The sequence below is a fragment of the Macrotis lagotis genome, chromosome 2 (genome assembly GCF_037893015.1).
Source record: "Macrotis lagotis isolate mMagLag1 chromosome 2, bilby.v1.9.chrom.fasta, whole genome shotgun sequence".
In the NCBI taxonomy this organism is placed as follows: Eukaryota; Metazoa; Chordata; class Mammalia; order Peramelemorphia; family Peramelidae; genus Macrotis; species Macrotis lagotis.
In genome coordinates this window covers 213581141-213604545 of record NC_133659.1, presented here as the reverse complement: position 1 = coordinate 213604545, position 23405 = coordinate 213581141, and the positions used below count along the sequence as shown (strand labels likewise).

Below are 23405 nucleotides of genomic sequence, written 5' to 3'. Positions count from 1 at the left end.
CCCATAATGAAGTAGTAGTCAGGGAGTCTATTTTCTCATGTGGAGGTAGATTTCAGTGATTGGTTGCATACAGAAGGAATAGGAGAGGAAAAGATTTAGAAAAAAATGAAAATTTGTTGCCTATAGAACAGGCATTCCAGGGGACATGATGCAGTGGAAGGATAGGGTTTGGTTGGGACTTTAGGATAGGAGCTTTGAGAGGGATGGGAATAAAGAATCAGGAGGTAGGGAATGGACTTTGGATGATGACCAATAGGGATTCAAAATCCAGGATGTGTAAAAATATTACCAGGAGTGAGAATATTCATTATAGAACAGAAGGTGCTATTCCACTTTATAGAGGTTGCTTGAGATAGGCAGGAGTCACTACTTTGCTTCCCTCTGAAGACTGAGGATTAAGCAGAAGATGGTGCAGCAGGAGAAGAAAGTTAGGTCTCTCTACCAACTGTTCTCTTCTTTTTTCACAAGACAGGCAACAGCAGAAGATTGAAGATCTGCAGTCAAAGGGAAGGTGGTTCATCTTCCAAATGGAGACTACCACAATGTGGGGGAAGAGGGAAGAAATCAGTCTGGCACCAGAAGGTGGAAGTGGCCTTATGCTGGCACAGATGGAAGTTAAATCTCCAGCCCCTTCCCTCAGAAGACATGAGAAGCAAGGAGTGGAAGGTTTCAATGGTCAGGAGTGGAAGGTTTCAATGGTCAGAGAAAGTTCTGGTACATCTTCTCACCCAAGGCTAGGTATCAGGTGGGTGGAGAAAGAGGTGGATTTAAAAATATATATAGGATAGAGCACTGACCCTGTAGTCAAGAGCTCAAATCTGTTCTCAGACATTAATAATTACCTAGCTGGGTGACCTTGGGCAAGTCACTTAATCTCATTGCCTTACAAAAATCAATACACACACATATGTATGTATGTATATGTATATATATGAAATTTTTACTAGGAAAAAGCCTGGGAAAAAAAAGGACTTGTACAAATAGAAACTAGTCTATCTTCTAAATCACCTGCAAGTTTTAGTTCCTTTTCTTAAGAGGAATAGGTTCAAAGACAATTAAGGAAGATGTAAAAGCATTAATGATGATCAAAGAAGATCAAGGATGATAAGGGAGTAAGACTGAAAGAGGGAGATTCAGGAAGATAAAGAAGACATAGTCAGTTCTTCTATAAAACTTATACTATTTATATGTTACTTAATCACTTCATACATATAAAATTATGCTATCATTTTTATTAGGTTCCTATTTTTTTATGTGTCATTGAGGCAGTTTTTGAATATTGTGGCCCTAATCCCATTTACTCCATAAATCATGTGGTTTTTCTTTCTTGATTTTGCAAAGAATTGTGATTTTTAGGAATGCATATATCTCTTTATAAGCAAAACTCATTGTAGTTGGGAAGACATGGTGAGGTAAGTAAGAAACAGTAAGTGAAAACATTAAAGGATAAAGCAAATTGAGTGCCTTGGTGAATGGGGCAAATTTGTGAAATAGTACAATGCAAGTCAGAAACAGAGATGGCTATGTGGCTATGGAATAATTAGGACTAAAGAAAGGCAATTCAGTGTTTGTTAGTTATTAAAAGAAGATAATTAAATGTAAAATGTTGAATTAAGTAATACTAAGGGTTGAGGTATAGAAAACTCCCACAAATAGTTTTTTTTTTTTAAACAAAGTTGCAACCTCATCCTGTATGGAGAAGAGGAGAAATTGTTCAATGGTTTGCAGTAAGTGTGCAATACTTACATTTCTGCCACAATCAAGTGACTTATTTGTGTTCTGACTCATCTTCCTCCTGAAATACAAGGTGAAAGGACTTGAAGAATTCTACTTCTCCACACTCCACATTCCAATGAAGTAGAATTAAGGTTTCAAATAGTTAGGGGAAACAGGAAGGGAAGGAATTTAAGGTCAAGAAGCAGTCACTTGAAATTTCTAGGGTGTTAGAAAATAGAAGTCTTTTACAGAATAAAAAAGAGAAATGAGCAACCATATATATAATTATAGCTTAAAAAGAGTTATAATTATTTCTTAAATGGATGCTATTATTAAAAGGAACCTGTTTCTCCCTTAAAGAATAATAGAATCACAGAAGCAAGCATCAATATTTAGTAAGCATCTACCATGCATCAAGAACCATGCTAAACTCTGGGGGGCTAAAAAAAGACGTAAAAGACAATCCCTGCACTCAAGCAGCTCACAGTCTAATGATTAGTAATATCCCTCAATCAGGTTGAGGAACTTTGGGTCAAAAAGTACAGATAAGGGAAAAAATTTTCTATGTATACTCTTAAAATTAGATTCACTAGGCAAAGGTGTTTTACTTGAAGTTTATGAATTCTTTAAAAATATTTTGTATATCTGTATTTCAATCATATTTGTTTTTTTGCAATTCTATGTATTTTATGTATATAAAACAATATTTTGAGAAGGGAATCTGAAGTTTTCACTAGACTGCTAAAGGGGTTCATGACCAAAAAATAAAAAATAAACATTAAAAATCCTGCCATAGAGATTAGCTAAAACTCTCTGTGTTTTGCCTCTTTTTGTATCCCTATGCCTGACCCTTTAATAAAAGTTTATTGATTGACTAAAATATCACTTAAGATGACTTGAAGTTCACAAGAGAGAAATATAAGAAAAGAGTCAGCAATAAAATCATTGTTTTCAAATATCCAAAGTTTGGGAAACAATCAAAGGAAACTAAAGATTATAATGGAAGGAGGCAAATTTGACCTATTCATGAACAGATTTTAGGCAATGGGTTTAAGTGACTTGTCCAATATCACACAATTAGGCAATTATTAAGTATCTGAGGTCACATTTGAATTCAGGTCCTTTTGAGTCCAGGGTAAGTACTCTATCCACTGCACCACCTAGCTGCCTCCTCATGAAGGGATTTTAGAATACTGAACATGGAGTTAGGAAAAATTGAGTTCAGATCTGGCCCTTGATGATTATTAACTGCATAACCAAATCATTTAAGTCTTTGCCTCAATATCCTCATTTGTAAAATGGGGATTACCATAGCACTAGTTCCAGGATTGTTGGGAGGATACAATGAGAAAATGTTTGGAAATCACTTTGCAAACCTCAAAGCTCAATAGAAGTTTAAGCTATGATGTTGAGAATGATGGCACTGATAAATCTGGATGGATATACTTAATTCAAAAGGGGAAAAAAAGAGGTAAATAGGGAGTATTTTATGTTTAGTACATAAATTCAAGTGAGAGACTCTAGAAACCAGAAAGGGTAAGCATTGTGAAGAATGTTCAACAGAAAGTGTTTAGTTTTAAAACTAAAGTGATATTTGTCATAGGAGTTTAGCATAGATCACCTGGATAAGGAAGATTAAACAGATAAAAATTCGACCAATAGATCCCAACCTAACTCAAAGGCATGATATAGTAGTGATGGGTCAGTCAAGTGAGTCAATAAATATTTATTAAGCACTCGCTATGGGCGAGGATGCTTGACATAAGTGCTAGGGATAGCAAATATCCCTAGAAAATAGTAAATAGGGATAATAAATAGTAAATAATAAAAGACAGTCCCAGTCTCAAGGAATACATAATCTAATGAAGGAAAAATATGAAAAAGCTATATACAAGCAAACATTTGCAGGAGAAATGAAAAATATTGAGCAGAAAGAAGGCACTAGAATTAAGGGAGATCAGGAAAGACTTCCTGGAGTTAAGATTTTAGCTGTATTTGAAGGAAGACAGGAAAAGGAAGAGATGAGTAGGGAGAGTATTCTATGAATAGGAGACATCCAGGGAAAATGCCTGGACTGTATTGTTTGAAGAAAATCAAAGAGAGTGAAGTCATTATATTGAATAGTATGTGTAAGAAAGGAATATGAATTGTAAGAATCCTGGAAAGGTAAGAGTAGGATGAAGAGAAGCAAGTTATAAAAAAAAAACTTAAAATGCCAAGAGAGCATATTATATTTGAACCTGAAGCTAACAGGAAACCACTGAAGTTTATTGAGGAGATCAAGGGATGGCATGAGAAGAGTGTGTGTGGCATGTGCGTTTGTGTGTTTATTGAGGAGATCAAGGGATGGCATGAGAGGAGTGTGTGTGGCGTGTGCATTTGTGTGTTTATTTGTGCATGACATGGACAGGCCTGAATTTTAGGGAAATTATTTTGACAGTTGAGTTGAAGTGGGATTAAGGTGGGAGACACTTGTGCCAGTGTGATGAAAGCTTGCCAGAAGGGTAGTAGCTATGTCAGAAGAGAAAAGGGATGAATATAGAAGGTGTTACAAAGGCAAAAGGTCTTAGCAACAGATTGGTGATAGTGATTGTGATTGCAACAGATTAGTGATGATGACAGGCTGGGAAGAAGGGGGAGAGTAATAAGAAGAGTGACATCTATACTGGAGGGTGATGATATCTTCATCAGTAATAGGAAAATTTGAAAAGGGACAAGCTTTGTGAGAAAATATAATGATTTTTTCTTTAGGCATGTTGAATTTAAGATATTTCCTGAACAACCAGTTCAATATGTAGGATAGTTACAAATGTGAGACTGAAAGTCAGCAAAGAGATTAAGGATGAATAAGTAGATTTGAGAATCATCATCCTAAGGATGATAATTGCATCCATGGAAGTTAATGAGATCATAAATGAAATAATACAAAAGGAAAAGAGAAGAGGTCTTAAAACAAAGTCTTGGGGCAGCTAGGTGGTGCAGTGACTAGAGCACCAGCCTTGGAGTCAGGAGGACCTGAGTTCAAATATGACCTCAGACACATGATAATTACCTAGCTATGTGACCTTGGGCAAGTCACTTAATCCCATTGCCTTGCAAAAACCAAAAAAATCCCAAGGGAAACAAGTAAAAAAAAAACCCCAAAGATTTTGTGGGACATCCAAAAATTATGGACATGACCTCCATGAAGATTCAACACAAATAACTGAGAAGAATTGATCAGATAGGTAAGAAAAGAACCAGAAGAGAGGGATGTCATGAAAGCCTAGAGAAAAAGAAAATCAAAGAGAAGAAATGTCAAATGCTACAGAGAAGTCAAGAAGGAATAAAGCCATTGAATTTGGACCTTTAGTTGTCAAGATATCTACCAGATCTTCCTTTGCCAAAATCAAGGTAAGTAATAACTTTTTGACTTGTCTTAGTGGCAAATTCATCCTTCAAGAGACTGGAAAAACCAATAAAAGGAAGTTTTGTTTTGGATCATATTTTTATTAACAGGAATAAACTGGTTGCTAGGACAGAGCTTATAGGAACACTTGGGTGAACTTTGCACACTCCTCCTAGAATTTGTGAAAGATGAAAGGAAAAATGAATGCATTCTGATATGTGCCCTAGATTTTGTGAAAGTAGATTTCAGAAGATTACCAGTAACAACATACCGATAAACATTTAACAATCAACTCTCCAGGAAAGGAAAAAATGTGTGCATAATAGACATTTAAGCTTAATTTGCAATTTTAACAATTTTTCCATCACTTTCTTAAGACTATATAAAGATAATATGCAACCTACAGCTCACATGCATAAGCCAAGTTGGTGAAAGGTGAGACTCTGAAGAGAGATCCTAGTCATCTAGCTCCCCTAACCTGTTTATGCAATCACCCTTTATATCTGAATTTTGTACCCTTTTTTATTTTGGTATATGATATGAAATGTTGTTCTATACCTAGTTTCTGCCAGACTACTTTTCAGTTTTTCCAACAGGTTTTGTCAAATGGTGAATTTTTACCCCAATAGTTAGAATCTTGGGTTTATCAAGCACAAGGCTATTGTATTCATTTACTTTGGTTTATTATATACCTGATCTATTCTATTAATCAACTACTACATTTTATTATTCAGGACCAAATTGCTTTGATAATTACCACTTTGTAGCAGTTTGAAATCTAGTACTGCTAGGCTCCCTCCTTTACATTTTTTTTTCATTGATTCCTTTGATAGTCTTTACCTTTTATTCCTCCAGATAAAATTTGCAATTACTTTTTCTAACAATGAAAAGTAATTCTTTATTAGTTTGATTGATATAGCACTGAATATATAAATTAATTTAGTTTTGTAATTTCTATTATATTGACTTGATCTACCCAGGAGCAATTAATATTTCTTCATTTATTTAGATATGTCTTTAGTTGTGTGAAAAGTCTATATAATTGGGTTCATATGTTTCTGTATGTCTAGGCAGGTAAACTCTCAGTATTGTCTGAAATATTTCTTTCTATCTCTATTTACTGAATTTTGCTGGAAATATATAGAAATGCTGATGATTTATGCATATTTGTTTTATATTTTGCAATTTTGCTAAAGTTGTTAATTGTTTCAATAAGTTTTTAGTTGATTTTCTAGGATTTTATTTTATTTCCTCATGGTCTATGCTTGTTCCTTCAATTTCTTTTCTTGTCTTATTGTTATATCTAGCATTTTTAATACTATACTGAATAATAATGTGATAATTTATATTGGTTTCCCCTTCCTATCCCCATCTTATTATTATTATTATTATTATTGTTATTATTATTATTATTATTATTATTATTATTATTAGGTTTTTGCAAGGCAAACGGGGTTAAGTGGCTTGCCCAAGGCCACACAGCTAGGTAATTATTAAATGTCTGAGACCAGATTTGAATCCAGGTACTCCTGACTCCAGGGCCAGTGCTTTATCCACTCCGCCACCTAGCCACCCCATCCTCATCTTATTAGAAAAGCTTCTAGGGGAAGCTAGATGATGAAGTGGATAGAGCACTGGCCCTGGAGTCAGGAGGATCTGAGTTCAAATTTGACCTCAGATACTTAATAATTGCCTAGCTATATGACCTTGGGCAAGTCACTTAATCCCATTGCCTTAAATAAATAAAAAATTTTTAAAAAGAAAATCTTTTACTTTATCTCCATTATAAGTAATGCTTGTTCTGAGTTTTTAGATAGATAATAATCTAAGAAAGCTCCATTGATTCCTATATTTTCTAGTTTTTTTTTAATAGAATGGGTATTGCATTTTCTCAAAAATTTTTTCTGCATCTATTGATATAATCATGTTTTTGTTGGTTTTGTGCTATTATGGTAAATTGTGCTTATTGTTTTTCTAATATTGGATCAGCCCTGCATTTCTTACATTAATCACTATTTAGGATCTTTGTAATATATTTCTATAATCCTCTTGCAAGTATTTTATCTAACCTTTTTTTCATCAATATTCATTAAGGAAATTGGTCTATAATTTTCTTTTTCTGTTTTTATTTTCCCTGGGTTAGGTATCAAAACCACATTTATGTTTTGAAGACTTTAGTAGAGCTCCTTTTTTTGTCTTTTTTTTTATAAAACAGTTTATAGAGTATTGGAACTAATTCTTCTTTAAATGCTCAGTAGAATTCACTTGCAATCCATCTGGCCCTGGAATTTTTTTCTTAGGGAGTTCATTTATAATTTGTTTCTCTAAGATAGAATTATTTAAAGAATTTTATATTCTCTTCTATATATCAAGGCAATATTCATCCAGTTCATTTAGAGGATCAGTTTTATTGGCACATAGTTGGGCAAAATAGTTATTAATAATTAATTTCATCATTAGTTGAAAACTTATCCTTTTAATTTTTGATACTGGTAATTTTGTTTTCTTTCTTTTTAAAAATAAAAATAACTAAGGGTTTATCTGTTTTATTGTTTTTTCCATATAAAATTTACTTCTAGTTTTATTTAGTTCATCATTTTTATATAATTATATGCACATATATATGTATATATATATATACATAAATACTTTCAGTTATATTCATCTGCCCTTTGATTTTCAGGATTTCTATTTTAACTTTTAATTGGACATTTCTAATTTGTTCTTTTTCTAGTTTTCTTTTTTAAAGATGCATCTTCAGTTCACTGATCTGCTCTTTTTCTCCTTTATGGATGTAAATATGTTAGAGAGATGTAAGATTTCCCTAAGTAGTTCTTTGGCTATATCCCACAAACTTTGGTATGCTGCCACATTATTGTCATTATCTTTAAAGTAATTGTTGACTGTTTCTATGATTTATTCTTTGACCATCCATTCCTTTGTATTAAATTACTTACTTTCCCAATTAATTTTTAATGTTTCAAAATTTATTAAATATTTTATTGTATTAGGGCACAAAAGGGTTGTATTTAATATCTCCTGTTGTTTTTTTTTTTTTTTTGCATTTGTTTGTGGCCTAATACATGGCCAGTTTTCTGTGAAGAAGTCATGAACAGCTGAGAAACAGACATTCTACTTTCTATTCCCATTTAATATTCTCCAGAGGTCTATCAAATCTAACTTTTCTAAAATTCTATTCCTTTCTAACTTCTTTCTTATTTATTATGTGACTAGATTTATTCAAGTCCAAGAAAGGTAAACTAAAGGTTCCCAACTAGTATAGTTTTACTATTACTTCCCATAACTGATTTAATTTTTCCTTTAATAATTTGGAAGCTACACCATTTGATACATATATGCCCAGTATTGATATTAATTAATTGTTTATAATATCTTTTAGCTTTTTAAAATGTAGCTTCCCTAACTAAAAGATTATGTGTTTAATTAGATCTATTTTTAATTTTACTTTGAATGAAATCATAATTGCAATCCTTACCTTTTTTTACTTCAGTTGAAGCATAATAGATTCTGCTCTAGTCCCTCCCCCACTTCATTATTAACTTTATGAGTGTCTTTTTTGTTTCAAGAGTCTCTCTCTCTCTCTCTCTCTCTCTCTCTCTCTCTCTCTCTCTCTCTCTCTCTCTCTGTTTGTTTTTGTAAGGCAATGGGGTTAAGTGACTAGCCCAAGGTCACACACAGTAAGCATTAAGTACCTGAGGTCAAATTTGAACTCTGGTCCTCCTGACTACAGGGTTGGTGTTTTGTCCATTGCACCACTTAGCTGCCACTGAGAGTGTCTCTTATAAACATATTGCATTCTGGTTTCTAATCCATTCTGCTATAATGTTGCAATTTGGGACGAATTCATCCCATGCACATTCATGGTTCTTCTCTTTTTCACCCTGTCCCCACCTCCTCTGTTTTGCTTTTGATTATTGCCTCCCTTAATCTACCTTTCCTTTTATTCTCCTCTTCATCCTATATATTCTCATTAGTATAATTTTTCTAGTTTCTGTTTGCTATCTGTTTGGATAAAAAGATAGTTTTGCTATTTGTGGAACTGGCATTTGTGGGAAGAAGTTAAACATGGGACATATAACTGGGGAAAGCCTTCTTTCCCATTAAGGGTTAACAACTAGGAACCTAAAAATTATTTCCCCTAGATTAATAATTTATGAGAGCACATAGATATAATTCTAGTCTGGTACTCTCTGAGGAGAGTAGAATGGAAGCTTCTAACCACACCTCCTACCTGTCCTGGCAGGAATCAAAATATCCCTTGGAGAAGGGTGGGGAGAGACTCTAGAGTTATCTATTCCTGCCTCACTGAAAGTCACAGACACAGAAACAAACACTTTGGCACATTTCTCTGAGCTGAGGAAAAAGAAGGATGTGTGTGTGTGTGTGTGTGTGTATTTCTCCTGTCAGTTGAGTTCATGGTCTCTGCAAGGGTGAACTGCATGTGATCTTTATAGTAGGAAGAGTATACAAGAAAAGAGAGATTTTAGTCTGTAAAGATGTGACCAATCAAAGAAGACTATTCCTACTCACATGGAAGATGATGGAGAAAAGCAGAGTGCCTCTAAGGCATGCCCCAAAGGTCTCATTACAAATAAATCAAGCCAAGATTTATGCCAATCTCCAAGGTGTAAGTTCACACTTGGGAATGAGCTGTAGTTGTCAAGGAGGAATAAGGACAAAAACAAAAATGTTCTTCCTCTCTCCCTTTCCTCTTCCCTCCCTTCTTCCCTCCTTCCCTCCTTCTTCCCTCTTTCTTTCCCTCCCTCCCTCCCTCCTTCCTTCCTTCCTTCTTCCAAAATAAAACAGGAGTAAATAAGGGATTTCTTTGAAGATGAAGCAAATGATTACTGACAACAAAGAGAAGACCCAACTGTTCATTTCTTACTTAACTTGTTTTCTCTGCCAAGGAAAATGACCTTTGTACTCAAAAGTACAGAACAAAAATAGCTAATGGGTAGTTGATACCCAAGATGAGTGAGGAGATCGTAATATAATACCAAGTTTGTTTGATGAATTCAAGTTACCTGGCTGAAATGAGCTACATGCTCTCAAACTCAAACAACAGGCAGGCAAGAAGTTGTACCACTATCAGTAATATTTAAAAAATGATGGAAAATTGTAGAGGTACCAAAGGCGCAGGACAAATATCCTAATAAATAAAAAAAAGACGAGAACAGACTTTGTACGCTATGTGCCTCTGAACCTGATTTGAATTTCTGGGGAAAGTCAAAGAATGGATTATTAAAGAGATGTTTACTGAAATTCTATAAGAGGAAGTGGTGAGTTTAAAGGATCTCTTCACGGCTTCAACAAGTCATACAGATCCCATTCTTCCCCCTGCCCAGATTACTGAATCAATTTAGTAGATAAAGAAAATGTGGATGTAGTTTATGTAGTTTTTATCAAAGTATTTGATGGAGTCTCATGCTATTCTTAATTGGTAAATAATACAGATAGTTTTGGTATTGTTTAACAAACTCCAAGAAAGTTGTTAAGAGTTAAATGTCAATATCACAGAAAGTTTCTGTGGAGTATCACAAGGATCTGATTTATTTTTATCAATCATTGAATTTCTGACCCTAAGCAGAAGAGAGGAAGACCTAACTAGGACATATGACCTTTACTGGAGCATCTCAAGAAGTGAATGAGAAGCCAAAAATAAAAGGGGCAATTATCAGTTATAGCTAGAAGAATATAATATACACCTACAGACCAGAGGCAGGGGTTGAGTGACAAATCTGTAATTATAGGTGATTAGGATCAAAAAAGGAAAAACCTGGTACAACATGGAATGAGAATACTGGAAAAAGAGTGTCTGGTTTTGACATCATATAAAGATGTTCTCTACTAATTTGTCTCACTCTCCCTGAAGTTTGTACCATGCCATTTGAGACTAATTCAGGAGTGTTGTGAGCTTAAAATGAGCTAACAGTTAGAAAGCGCTTTGCAAACTTTACAGCCTTGCTATTTGTTGTTGTTATCATTATTACTATTAGCCTCTAATCTAATGATGACTTCATTTCTTTTTTTTATTAAAGATTTTATTTGAGTTTTACAATTTTTCCCCTCTCAATCTTACTTCCCTCCCCATCCCCCCACGGAAAGTAATCTGTCAGTCTTTACTTTTTTCCATGTTGTACATTGATCCAAATTGAGTGTGATGAGAGAGAAATCATATCCTTAAGGAAGAAACAAAAAGTATAAGAGATAACAAGATCAGACAATAAGATATCTTGTTTTTTTTCTAAATTAAAGGGAATAGTCCTTGAATTTTGTTCAAACTCCATGGCTCTTTATCTGGATATAGATGGTATTCTCCATTGCAGACAGCCCCAAATTGTCCCTGATTGTTACACTGATGGAACAAGCAAGTCCATCAAGGTTGATCATCTCCCCCATTTTGCTGTTAGGGTGTACAGTATATTTCTGGTTCTGCTCATCTCACTCAGCATCAGTTTGTGAAAATCTCTCCAAGCTTCCCTGAATTCCCGTCCCTCCTGGTTTCTAATAGAACAATAGTGTTCCATGATGTACATATACCACAGTTTGCTAAGCCATTCCCCAATTGAAGGACATTTACTTGATTTCCAATTCTTTGCCACCACAAACAGGGCTGCTATGAATATTTTTGTGCAAGTGATGTTTTTACCCTTTTTCATCATCTCTTCAGAGTATAGACCCAGTACTGGTACTGCTGGGTCAGAGGGTATGCTCATTTTTGTTGCCCTTTGGGTGTAGTTCCAAATTTCTCTCTAGAAAGGTTGGATGAGTTTACAGCTCCACCAATAGTGTAACAGTGGATGACTTCATTTCTTAAAAGATTCCTACTGTACTTCTGCTGAGCTGATGCAATGTTTATAGAGCAATAAAAGGTTGTGCTGCTACCTGGGAAAAATGTATAGACATACTTTAAAGTTTAATCTGAAATTATTGGCATTTTAGCATAATTTTAGTATTTAGAATAATTAGTATTAAATTTATATAAATAACTATTGTCCATTTCTGAGGTGTAAATGCTCGCTCTGAAAATAATCAGTCTACTTTCAAAAGTCAGTTAGAGCTGCTTCCAGCCTACCAAGAGCAGCTAGGTGACAGATCATCAAGCCTGATGTCAGATAAACTTGAGTTCAAATCTGACCTCAGACTCTTAGTAGTTGTGCCACTTAACTCTGTTTTCCTCAATTTCCTCACTTCTATAATGAGCCTGAGAAGGATATGGCAAACACTGCCAAATCCCAAATGGGATCATGAGAAGCTGATTGGACTAAAATGACTGAATAACAACAACATACACCACTGGGCTAATTCTATCACTTTCAATTCTTGTTAATTTGAGGATAATGCTAAGACTACCTTCTGTACATCATAGCTTCTTCTGTGTTCTATCTCCCTATCACTACAAATATTTTCTAAATGGTAAACCTGTGGTTTGTGTGATCTATAGGAGTAGCTAGAATTTTTACTAATAGAGTTCACTCTTGTAATTAGGGTATTTCCAATGTAGACAGTATTTAAGCCAGAGTAGCCATAGAAGATCCTTATATCTGCTTTGGACTGTCATCTAACTGCTTCAGGGACTAAGGAGGAAAGAAAGGCAGTGGGTCTTCTGGTTTTTGACTAGTTTTTATTTTCTCACTCAGTATCTCCTAGGAGGACTTATAGAGAGTATCTCAAGGGGAAATAAATAAGAAACCCTCCCAAAAGAAAAAAGAGGTGTCATTTTTATATGTTATGCATGGGGCTTCCCGGTCTCCTTGAAGCAATCTTCCTCTTTTTTTATTTTTTGCCCTTCTGGTTCATGGTTGAGGTAGGGGAGACAAGATAAAGAGAACTGTTGCTGCAAGGCAAAATCAGATATTTATCATCAGACAGGACTGAGGGGGAGAGAGGGCTGTATGTCTATGTAGACAGTAGCTGAAATGCCCCTTTTTCTATGACCAGTACTGACAGTGGAGATTTAAACTCAGATTGCTGGTGGCAGCAGCTTCCAGGCCCAAAGCTCTAATATGTGGCAGGCAATCAGGATCAGCAGGAGGATCACTGTTTTGGAATAACCTAATTAGAAAAAGGAGCAGAGAACCTACTTGAAATGGTCTTCCAGACCCTCAGTGCTGAAGACCCTCAAAAAAATGAAGTATAGAGGTTAGGGGATCAACATCTCTCTATGTTTCTTTTGCCTTCCCTTATTTCACCATATAAAGAAGCAGATGGTATATGACTTGCCCCTAGACTCAATTTTTTTTGTTTTTGTTTTTGCAAGGCAATGGGGTTAAGTGACTTGCCCAAGGATCACACAGTTAGATGATTATTAAGTGTCTAAGGCCAGATTTGGACTCAGGTACTCCTAACTCCAGGGCCAGTGCTCTATCCATTGTGCTACCTGGCCACCCAATACAATACCTTTTGCCACCTGGAATACCTACCTATTATACATCTAGACTACAACAAATTTGTCACACCAAAATGCAAATATGTTGTTACTCAAGAAGAATAATGGATTGGCATTGATTATCACCATAGCAGATTCACTAATCATATTAGTAAGTAATTGGGAATAAAATATGTAAATTCTAAGGGTGAGGGGAAGCTAAATGGCCCAGGGGATAGAGCACCAGCCCTGACCTGAATTCAAATTTGACCTCAGATACTTAATAATTACCTAGCTGTGTGACCTTGGATAAAGTCACTTAACCCTATTGCCTTGCAAAAACAACAAAAAATTCTCATAGGGAAGGGAAAGATTTAGTGTATGAAGCCCTGCTAAAGAGCATTTAAACCTGGGTGGGATCCTACAGTGGGTTTCCTGGTAGATGGAGTTTAGAAGATGAACTAAAAAGAAGGGAAAGTAAGTTAAAACAAAAGCATGATAAAAAATAAATTTCACTCATCTCAAAATTTTGCTTAAGGTTAGTCCCATGAAATCTGATGTTTCTTAGCTACCTTTTACTTCAGTAAGTATATAAGAAAGATTATCAAACAGGAAAATTTTCCAAAAACTCAGTAGAAATTTATGTCTGATCCAGAGTTATTGAAGTATTTAGTATTGCTTCTGCCACCTGTTAGTATTTAGTTTATTTACTGATTAACTCTGCAAGCATCCAGTCATTCTATTGCAGGTAAGCTCCCCAGAAAGCATTATCCCTTCATTATTAGTTTTCCTGGGCTTTCCTAAACCTCATTTATTTAATGCTCCTGGTTTGATTCTATGGAGGAAGGAGTGGTAATACGGAGACCTAAAGTGACAGAATAGGTATACAGGATGTGATAGGAGAATTTAGCAATCAGTTGGTCAATAAGTATTATTAAGTACCTACTATGTTATAAGTACTGGGAGAAGCATTGGGGATAGCAAAAAAAAAAAATTAGAAAATAAAAAAATTTAAAAACAAAAGGTAGTCCCTACTCTCAAGGAACCCACAATCTAAGGAAGAGACAACAAGCAAACAATTATGTACAAACAAGCAATATAAAGGATAAATAGGAAATAACAAAGGAAAGGTACTAAATTGTTGTTGTTATTTGTTCTTCATTGAGAAAGTCTTCCTATAAGGTGGCATTTTAGTTGAGACTTGAAGGAAGTCAGAGAAGCCAGGAGGCAGAAATAGAGAGGGAGAGCATTTCAGAGTTGGCAGACAGCCAGAGAAAATGCTGAGAGCCAAGAAATGGAGCATCCTGTTCTTGGAAAAGCAAGGAAGCCAGTGAAGAGCATGTAGTGTTAAAAGAAGAACAGAAGGGGAGGGGTGATAGGTTATGAAGGACACTGAATGCCAAATGTTCTCCAAAGGCTTTGAAATTCTGTATAGGAAATTGCAAATCTTAAAAACACAAATATTATATTCTTATCTTCTTCCATTTAACACATGTGAATTATGAAGGGGAAGAAAATAGTAATTATTGCTTGTCCTTTGTTCTCATAGAGGACCATGATGATGCCATGACTAGAAAGTGAATTGGATTTGGGGGAGACTGTGCAGTCACCAGCCTCTCTTTCTCCTCTGGAACTACCTGGGTTCAATAGCAAGATAGAGATCAGAATAACTAGAATTGGAGAGCTTAGCTTTTTTTTTTTTTTAGGTTTTTTGCAAGGCAAATGGGGTTAAGTGGCTTGCCCAAGGCCACACAGCTAGATAATTATTAAGTGTCTGAGACTGGATTTGAACCCAGGTACTCCAGACTCCAGAGCCGGTGCTTTATCCACTACACCACCTAGCCACCCCTAGAGCTTAGCTTTTTAAAGCTGTGTCTTTCCCAGGTTTCATTTGACTGAGGCAATGCCCATTCAGTGATTAATGCTAAGAAGAAATGAGGCAAAGAATGGCTTCTTTTACCTAGTCAGAAGGGAAAAAAAGTCAATTTGGGAGGAGAAGACCCTCAGGGTTTCTGGCCAAAGCAGAAAAATATGTTATTTACTTTCACTCTGAGTCATCAGGGTCCAAACAATGACCCAGTGGGGCTTGACTTAAGACCAAAGAGTTGTGTTTCATTTTCCTGATTAAGGCCTAAGATATCTGGCAGGTTCCTGTCAAAGAATAGAGTCCCTCTACTTCATAATGATTGAAAGAATTTATTTGGCAAGATTCTCAGGTCTGATTCTCAGATCAGTGCTTTAAATTGAATTTTGAAACACATACACACACACACACACACACACACACACGGCTTTGAAAACAGAAAAAAAGGACAAATTATTTCATGAAAAGAGGCAATTATTGACGATCTTTCACAATAATTCTTATGTGAAATTAACAAGGAAGATGGTTGAGAACTCCTAACAATCCTTTTTATCTCAGATTATGGTATAACAGGACAGGACAGTAACAAATCAAATTCACTTTAAATTTCAAACACAAGTAAATAAAATGTCATTACTATCATTGGGATTCAATAGACTATGATTCATTAATGGATATGGCAATCTAAGGACATTTACAAAGGGAACAGATAAATAAAATAATAAATAAAAGGGTGATAAGATTATTGTTATAAAATAACAATAATAATAAATAATAAAAGGGGATAAGATTATCGTTATATAAAGGAAGTAACTATGAATACAAAAGTGCAGTTATATGTCTCCTAGATTTTAGTATAGTTATAATGAAAAAAGTTCAGAGGTAGGGAAAGATAGCTATGAATCATGGCTGGAGTTTTTTTTTAACTTTATTATTTTTCACATTGTGATCATTTTCCAATATCCCACTGTGACTGACCTGACTCAATTAATTTCAAAATGTAGACAGCAGGTGGTGCTAAAGAACTAGGCAGGCATTCTTTTCTGTCAACTTCACGTCACCACTTCTGGACTCATTCCTACCTGAGATAGGACTTTCTCAATAATCAGCTTACAGGGCTCTCTCTTTGCTGGGAACTTGATTCCCTTTTCAATGTCCTGATCAGTTATTGTACCATGATAAGAAAATTAAAGTGGCTTTGCTCACTTTTCCTTTTCTGTCTTTACTAATTCTCAAGCCAGATTAGAGGAATGGGTACAGGATTGAGATATAAAAGGTAATATTATTAGCAAATTAGGAGAACAAGGAATAGTTTACCTCTCAGAGCTGTAGAAAGGGGAGCAGTTTATGACCAAAGAAGAGATAGTGACTATTATAAAAAACAAACTGGTTCGATTTTGATTATATTAAATTTAAAAAGCCACTGCAACCAAGAATAAAAGGATAATAAGTTGGGTAACAATATTTACAACATGTTTCTGACAAAGGACTCATTTCTCAAATGTATAGAGAACTGAGTCAAATTTATAAAAAAAAAAAGTCATTCCCCAACTAATAAATGTCAAAGGATATGGAAAGGAAATTCTCAGAAAAAGAAATCAAAGTTATCTATAGTCATATGAAAATTGCTCTAAATCATTTTTACTAGAGAAATCAAATTTCAACATCTCTGAGTTACCACCTCACAATATGTCTAGAAAGTAAAATGATCAATGTTGGAGGGGATGTGGGAAAGCTGTAACGCTAAAGCATTGTGGGTGGAGTTGTGAACTTATCCAACCTTTCTGGAGAGCAATTTGGAATTATGCCTCAAACTCAAAAAAATTGTGCATACCCTTTGATCCAGAAATACCACTATTGGGACAATATCCTGAAGAGATCATGAAAAATGGCAAAAATCCCATATGTACAAAAATGTTCATAGTAGCTCTTTTTGTAGTGGAAAAGAATGGAAAATCGAGGGGATATTCATTAATTGGGGAAAGGTTAAACAAATTATGGTATATGTATGCTATGGAACATTGTTCTGTTTGCAAGGGATGGGATTTCAAAAAAGCCTGGAAAGATTTGCATGAATTGATGCGAAGTGATATGAATAGAACCAGAGGAACATTATACATACTAACAACAACATGGGTTAATGATCAACTATGATAGACTTGTTCATTTCAGCAGACAATAATCGAAGACAATTTTAAAAGACCTATAATGCAAAATACCTTCCATAGCCAGAGAAGTAGCTATGGAATTTAAGTGAAGACCAAAGCTTATTATCTTTAATTTTTAAAAGTTGTATTATGTCATTTTCTCCCCTTTAATGTTTTCTTTCTTTCATTTGATTTTGATTCTTCTCTCAAAACATGATCATTATGGATCTATTGTTTAGTATGGTTATAACTGTAGAGCCTTTATCATATTTCTTTCTGTCAGGGCAGGGGGAAGTGAAGCAGGGGAGGGAGAAAAATATAAAGCTCAAAACCTTGCAAAAAAAAAAATGACTGTTTGACTAGAGATACAGTCACACCCCAAATTATCTCCTTTTGGGTTTCCAGAATTCAACTTTAGAAAGCTGTATTTAAATACACCAGCTCTATGTTATCAGGCATCTCTTCACATTTACAAAGATTCTGAATTTCTATCTTTGTCTCTCCTTTTTTTCTTGTCTCTTCTTTTTTAAAATTGATTTTATTTTTCCAGTTTCATGCAATTAAAGTTTTTCAACATTCATTCACATGCAAATGCATATTTTAAAATTACATAATTTCCTTCCCACCTCCTTCCCATCCCCCTCCCCTCAGTAGCAGTCAGGTGAATACTGTACATACACATATGTGTTTAACATGTTTATAGACTTGTTATTTTTGGTATAAGGAATATGGATTAAGGAAAAAGAAAGAAAATCATGAGATAGAAAAGAAATACATAACAGGATTTTTAAAAAGGGAATATAGTGTTCATTCAAATTCTGTAGTTTTTTGTTTTGTTTTTCTTCCTCAGGATGGGGATGACATTGTCTATAGCTGGTCTCCTAGGGTTGTCCTAACTCTCTGAACTATTGAGAGGAGTTGCATCTCTTAAGATTGATCAACTCACAATGTTGTTGTTAATGTGTACATTATTCTCTTGGTTCTGTTCCCTTTGCTCAGCATCAATTCCTGTAATTCATTCCATGCTTCTCTAGAGTCTGACCTTTCATGATTTCTTATAGAATATAAGAATATATATATATATACATATATGTATATATGTATATATAATGTAATATATTTCAATTTATATATCAATCATTTATATATAATTCTATAAAAATTCTTTAACATTATTGTACTATCAGTCTCTTCTTTGCTGTCTGATATGATGAGTATCTTAGAGGAATGGGGTTAAAAATGGGAGAAGTAGGGGCAGCTAGGTGGTGCAGTCAGGAGTACTTGAGTTCAAATTTGACCTCAGACACTTAGTAATTACCTAGCTGTGTGGCCTTGGGCAATCCACTTAACCCCCATTGCCTTGCCAAAAATAAACAAACTAAAAAAAATGGGGGAAGTTCATGGGCTCAGGTTGGCCACCTAGGAGAGAGTAGAGATGAGTAGTACTCATTAGGATACAATGCTGAGTGACTTCCCTCCCCTGTGCCTTTGTATGCTTGCCTTCATGAGTCAAGAGGCATTTACTTTTGTATCTCTATCAGAACCCACGTAGGGAGTTATCTCCCTGAAAAGTAGACAGAACACTGAACCTGGAGACCTGAGTTCAAATAGAGCCTCAGATACTTTCTGGTAGTGTGAACCCCTAAAGAAGTCATTTAACCTTTGCCTTCTCTTCTTCATCTATAAAATAGACCTAGTAATAGTACCCACCTCCCTAGGTTGTTGTAAGGATTAAATGATATTTATAAAGTATTTGCAAATTTTAAGGTATCACAAGCATGAATGATATTATTATTAACCACATGAAATGCACTAGAGCATCTTGGGGTTTGGGATTTGGGACTCCAAACCTGCCTCCAAGAGATCCTCTTGGTGGGGGGGGGGGGGGGGGCAGGGAAGAGGCATCCAATTAGGAGAATCCAACTGAGAGAAGAAAAAGAAAGAATATGAGCATGGATAGATCAAGGCAAAAGAATTCATTCTGAATGAACAGGTAGAGATGAGTGCTGAATTATGAAGCCTCTGTTTCTATACCGGTAATTGTGCCTATTTGATGGGATTTTGTGTTACTGTAGCATAAATAGGTTAAGTTGGGAGCCTATGGATACATAACATTTTCCTCCATTGAAATGAGTGGTAATTATGTTTTTGAATTATGAGAATTTGATTTTTGTTTTTTTCCTCAGAACAAATTACCCTCATGAGGCAGGAGAAGATGGTATATAATCGCCTCATGCTTGGATGAGTTCAGTAGCTTCCTGAATGATCTGCCTGTTTAAATCCTCTTCCTGCTCTGGTTTGGCCTCCACTCTATGGTCAAATTGATTTTCCTTAAGCACAGATCTAGGAGCTGGCACAGAAGAAAGAGTGCCCTGGAGTAGAGAAGACTCATCTGCCTAAGATCAAATCTGGTCTTTATATCCTGATTAGCTGTGTGACCCCGGGTAAGTCACAAAACTTATTTGTCTCAGTTTCCTCATCTGTAAAAATGAACTGGAACAGGAAATGGCGAATTACTCCAGTAACTGCCAAGAAAAAACCCAAAAGGGGTCATGAAGAGTCAGATATGACTGAAACAACTGAACAACCAGCAGCACAAATCCGACTACCATGTCATCAGCTATTCAATAAAATCGTGCGGCTATAATGCTCAGGATCAAATATAAAAATCCTCTCTTTAACTTTTAAAATCCTTCATAATTTGGCCCCTTCCAGCCTTTCCAATCTTCCAAGCTTTTTACACTTTACTATCCTCCAAGTACTCTGCAATCCAGGACCCTGACTTAACCTACTCTTCCTCTAGCACCACACTCCAGTTCTAAGTTTTTTCCACTGGCTATTCTCATCACCTGCATCCCTTAGCTTTCCTAAAGTTCTACCTTCTATAAGAAGTCTTTTCTCAATCTTGTTTAATCTTACTGCCTTCCATTTGAGTTTTCCCCTGTGTATGTAGCTTGTTTGCTCATAGTTGTCTGTCTATTGAATTCCTCATTAAACTGTGAGTTCTTCCAGAGCAGGAATTGTCTTTTTGCCTTTTTTTTATATCCTAGAATTAGCATAGTTTCTAGTACATAGTAGATGTTTAATTAAAAACTGAATGATTTATTGAATTCATATGCTAGACTTGTCAATATAGCTTGATCTACTCTGTCTCATTGTTATAAATTTACTACAAGTCCAGAGATCAACTTCTGACAATCAAAATTTTCATCTTCTAATATTAACTAATATAATTTTCCCTTTTACAGGTCATAAATATACAGCTTAGCATTTCTATTCTTCAATAACTCTGTCATTTTCTCTAGTTTAAGAAACAAAATAAGCCATAGAACAGTTACAGCAGTTCTTTTTGTAGTGGCAAAGAATTGAAAAATGAGGGTATGTCCATCCATTGGAACAAATTATGATATATGAATATGATGTAGTGCTAGTGTTCTGTAAGAAATTATGAGAGGGTAAACTTCAGAAAAGCCTGGAAAGACCTGCCGTGAACTGATGCAGAGTGAAGTGAGCAGAACCAGAAGTACAATGTACACGTAAACAGCATTGTGTGATGATCAAATCAAGGACAATCTTGAGAGATCTGTTATGGAAAACACCTTCCACATTCAGAGAAAAAACTATAGAATCTAAATGCAGAGCAAACACACTACTTTCACTTTTTAAAACCTTTTGTTTTGTTCTTTCTCATGTTTTTTTCCCCCTTAGGTCTATTTCCTCTTTCACAACATAACTAATATGGAACTATGTTAAACATAATTGTACATATACAAACTATGTAAGATTACTCACTGCCATAGGAAGAAGGAAGAAAAGGGAGAGTGATAGAAAAATGTGGAACTCAAAAGCTTGCAAAAGAATGAATTTAATTTGTGTGTAATTAAAAAAATATATTACATTAAAAGAAGTACACTAAAGAGAATTAAACATTAAAGAACATTAAAAGAAACATTATTCAGAGACTCACCCAGATTACTAAATGTGTGCAGGACATCAAAAAAATTAATCCCTACTAGAGTTCAAGGGCCTACCTTGATACAGGAGTATCACTCCTGAGTCCTACTTTTGGATTATGCTCCAAAAGGTGAGTTACATTAACAAAGGCATGAATTTTACAAAACAAACCAAAGAATTTATTGCCTAACATCATATAATTCATTCCATACCTGAGGTTGACCAATTCTCTTTTTAGATGGATATATTTCACCATTAGTCCTCTGAACTTCGCAATATATTGATCAGTCTTTCAACTGATCAATTAATCAGTTTTTCCTTTATATTATTGCAAACATTGTGTATATTGCTCTCTTGGTCTGCTTACTTACTTTGTTTTGCCTTTGTCTTGGTAAGTTGCATTGAATCCTTTATACTCCTCTTTCTTAAGGAACAACAGTACTCCTTTACATTCATATACCACAATTTGTTCATCCATTCCTCAATTTACTGGAATGCTCTTTGCTTCCAGTTTTTCTTTTCTGTCACAAAAAAGTCTGTTTACAAAAATTTTTGTTATGGATGGCACCTTTCCCCTTCAGTCTTTGGCCTATTGGTGGTATGTGATTAGCAGTGTTACCACTGGCTTAAAGAATAGACATAGCTTACTTTCTTTTTAATATTCTCAAATTATTTTTCAAAATGCTTAGACTTATTCGTAACTCTTACAACAGTGCATTAAACTATCTTCCCACAGACCCCTGGAGAGTCTTAAAGGGAGAAAATCTGGATAAATGTAAATTATTATTGAATAAGTATATTATAAAGAGCTTAGCTAGGAGGATGATACTTTCCTTATACAGAACTTTTTAAGTCAAGAAATAGTATAAATAACTGTTGGAGTTTAGCTATTCAAAACCTACTGGAAATCTAATCATACTAAAAGTAGCACATTTGGCAAATTTTAACTTGTCTTGCTGTTCCTCTCTTAGACGGTAAAAGAAAAAGCAAGGAAAATAGCTCTTCTGGATTTAATTATGACCAGTATAATTCAAATGCCTTTGGAACACAGAGAAATTAATGACATGTACACATATATATTATATATATATATATATATGCACATATGTAAGTATAGAGAAATTTAGACAACCCATGTGAATGCTTATATGTATATATAAACATAAATTTTTATAGACATATAAATATAAATTTAGAGAATTTTTGAGAGGGAATATACACATATAAGTACATGTATAGGTTTGTGTGTACATATATGTTTATATGCATACATGTGAATATACATGTATCATATATACAGAGATGGGAGAGAGAGAGAGAGAACACATACTTTACAAATAGAAAAAATTATACTGTAAAGGACCTATAATAAACTTGTATTTGAATCCATAATCAAGCAACTTGTCTAATGTGCTACTGTTCTCCAGAAACCTGTAGCTTTTCTTATAGTGTACCATGATTTGCTCTGTGTAGCACCCTAATATGAGGGGAGGATCTTGGTTTCTTCCTCAACCTAAGTAACTGTCCTCAAATTCCCAGAGGCATTTTAGGTCCTCTTATGATTGCTAATACATCTCTTCTCCAGCAGATGGCGCAAATTATTTTGTAACTAGAAGACAAGCTCTGCTCACAGAGAATGTCCAACAGTATTATACTTTTTTCATGTGTCTAGGACCATATTTGTCTCTGATCTTTTGATATGTATTTATTTATATTTTTATTTTTTGCAAGGCAATGGGGTTAAGTGGCTTACCCAAGGTCACACAGCTAGGTAATTATTAAGTGTCTTCAGGTCCTCCTGAATCCAGGGCTGGTGCTCTATCCACTGCACCACCTAGCTGCCCCCTTGATATTTCTTAAAAAAAAAATCCCTAGATCTCATAGTCTTACAAATTTCACTTTATAGAAATTCCAAAGGAAACTTTGGCAACCCTTCCTTCTCAATGA

At 34.9% G+C, this 23405-nt stretch overlaps 1 pseudogene; it reads left to right on the top strand.

Annotated features, from left to right (window-relative positions):
• Nucleotides 1-542: 542 nt before the first annotated feature.
• LOC141512088 (ATP synthase peripheral stalk subunit b, mitochondrial pseudogene) overlaps nucleotides 543-23405 on the top strand; it is a 51052-nt pseudogene continuing 28189 nt past the window's right edge.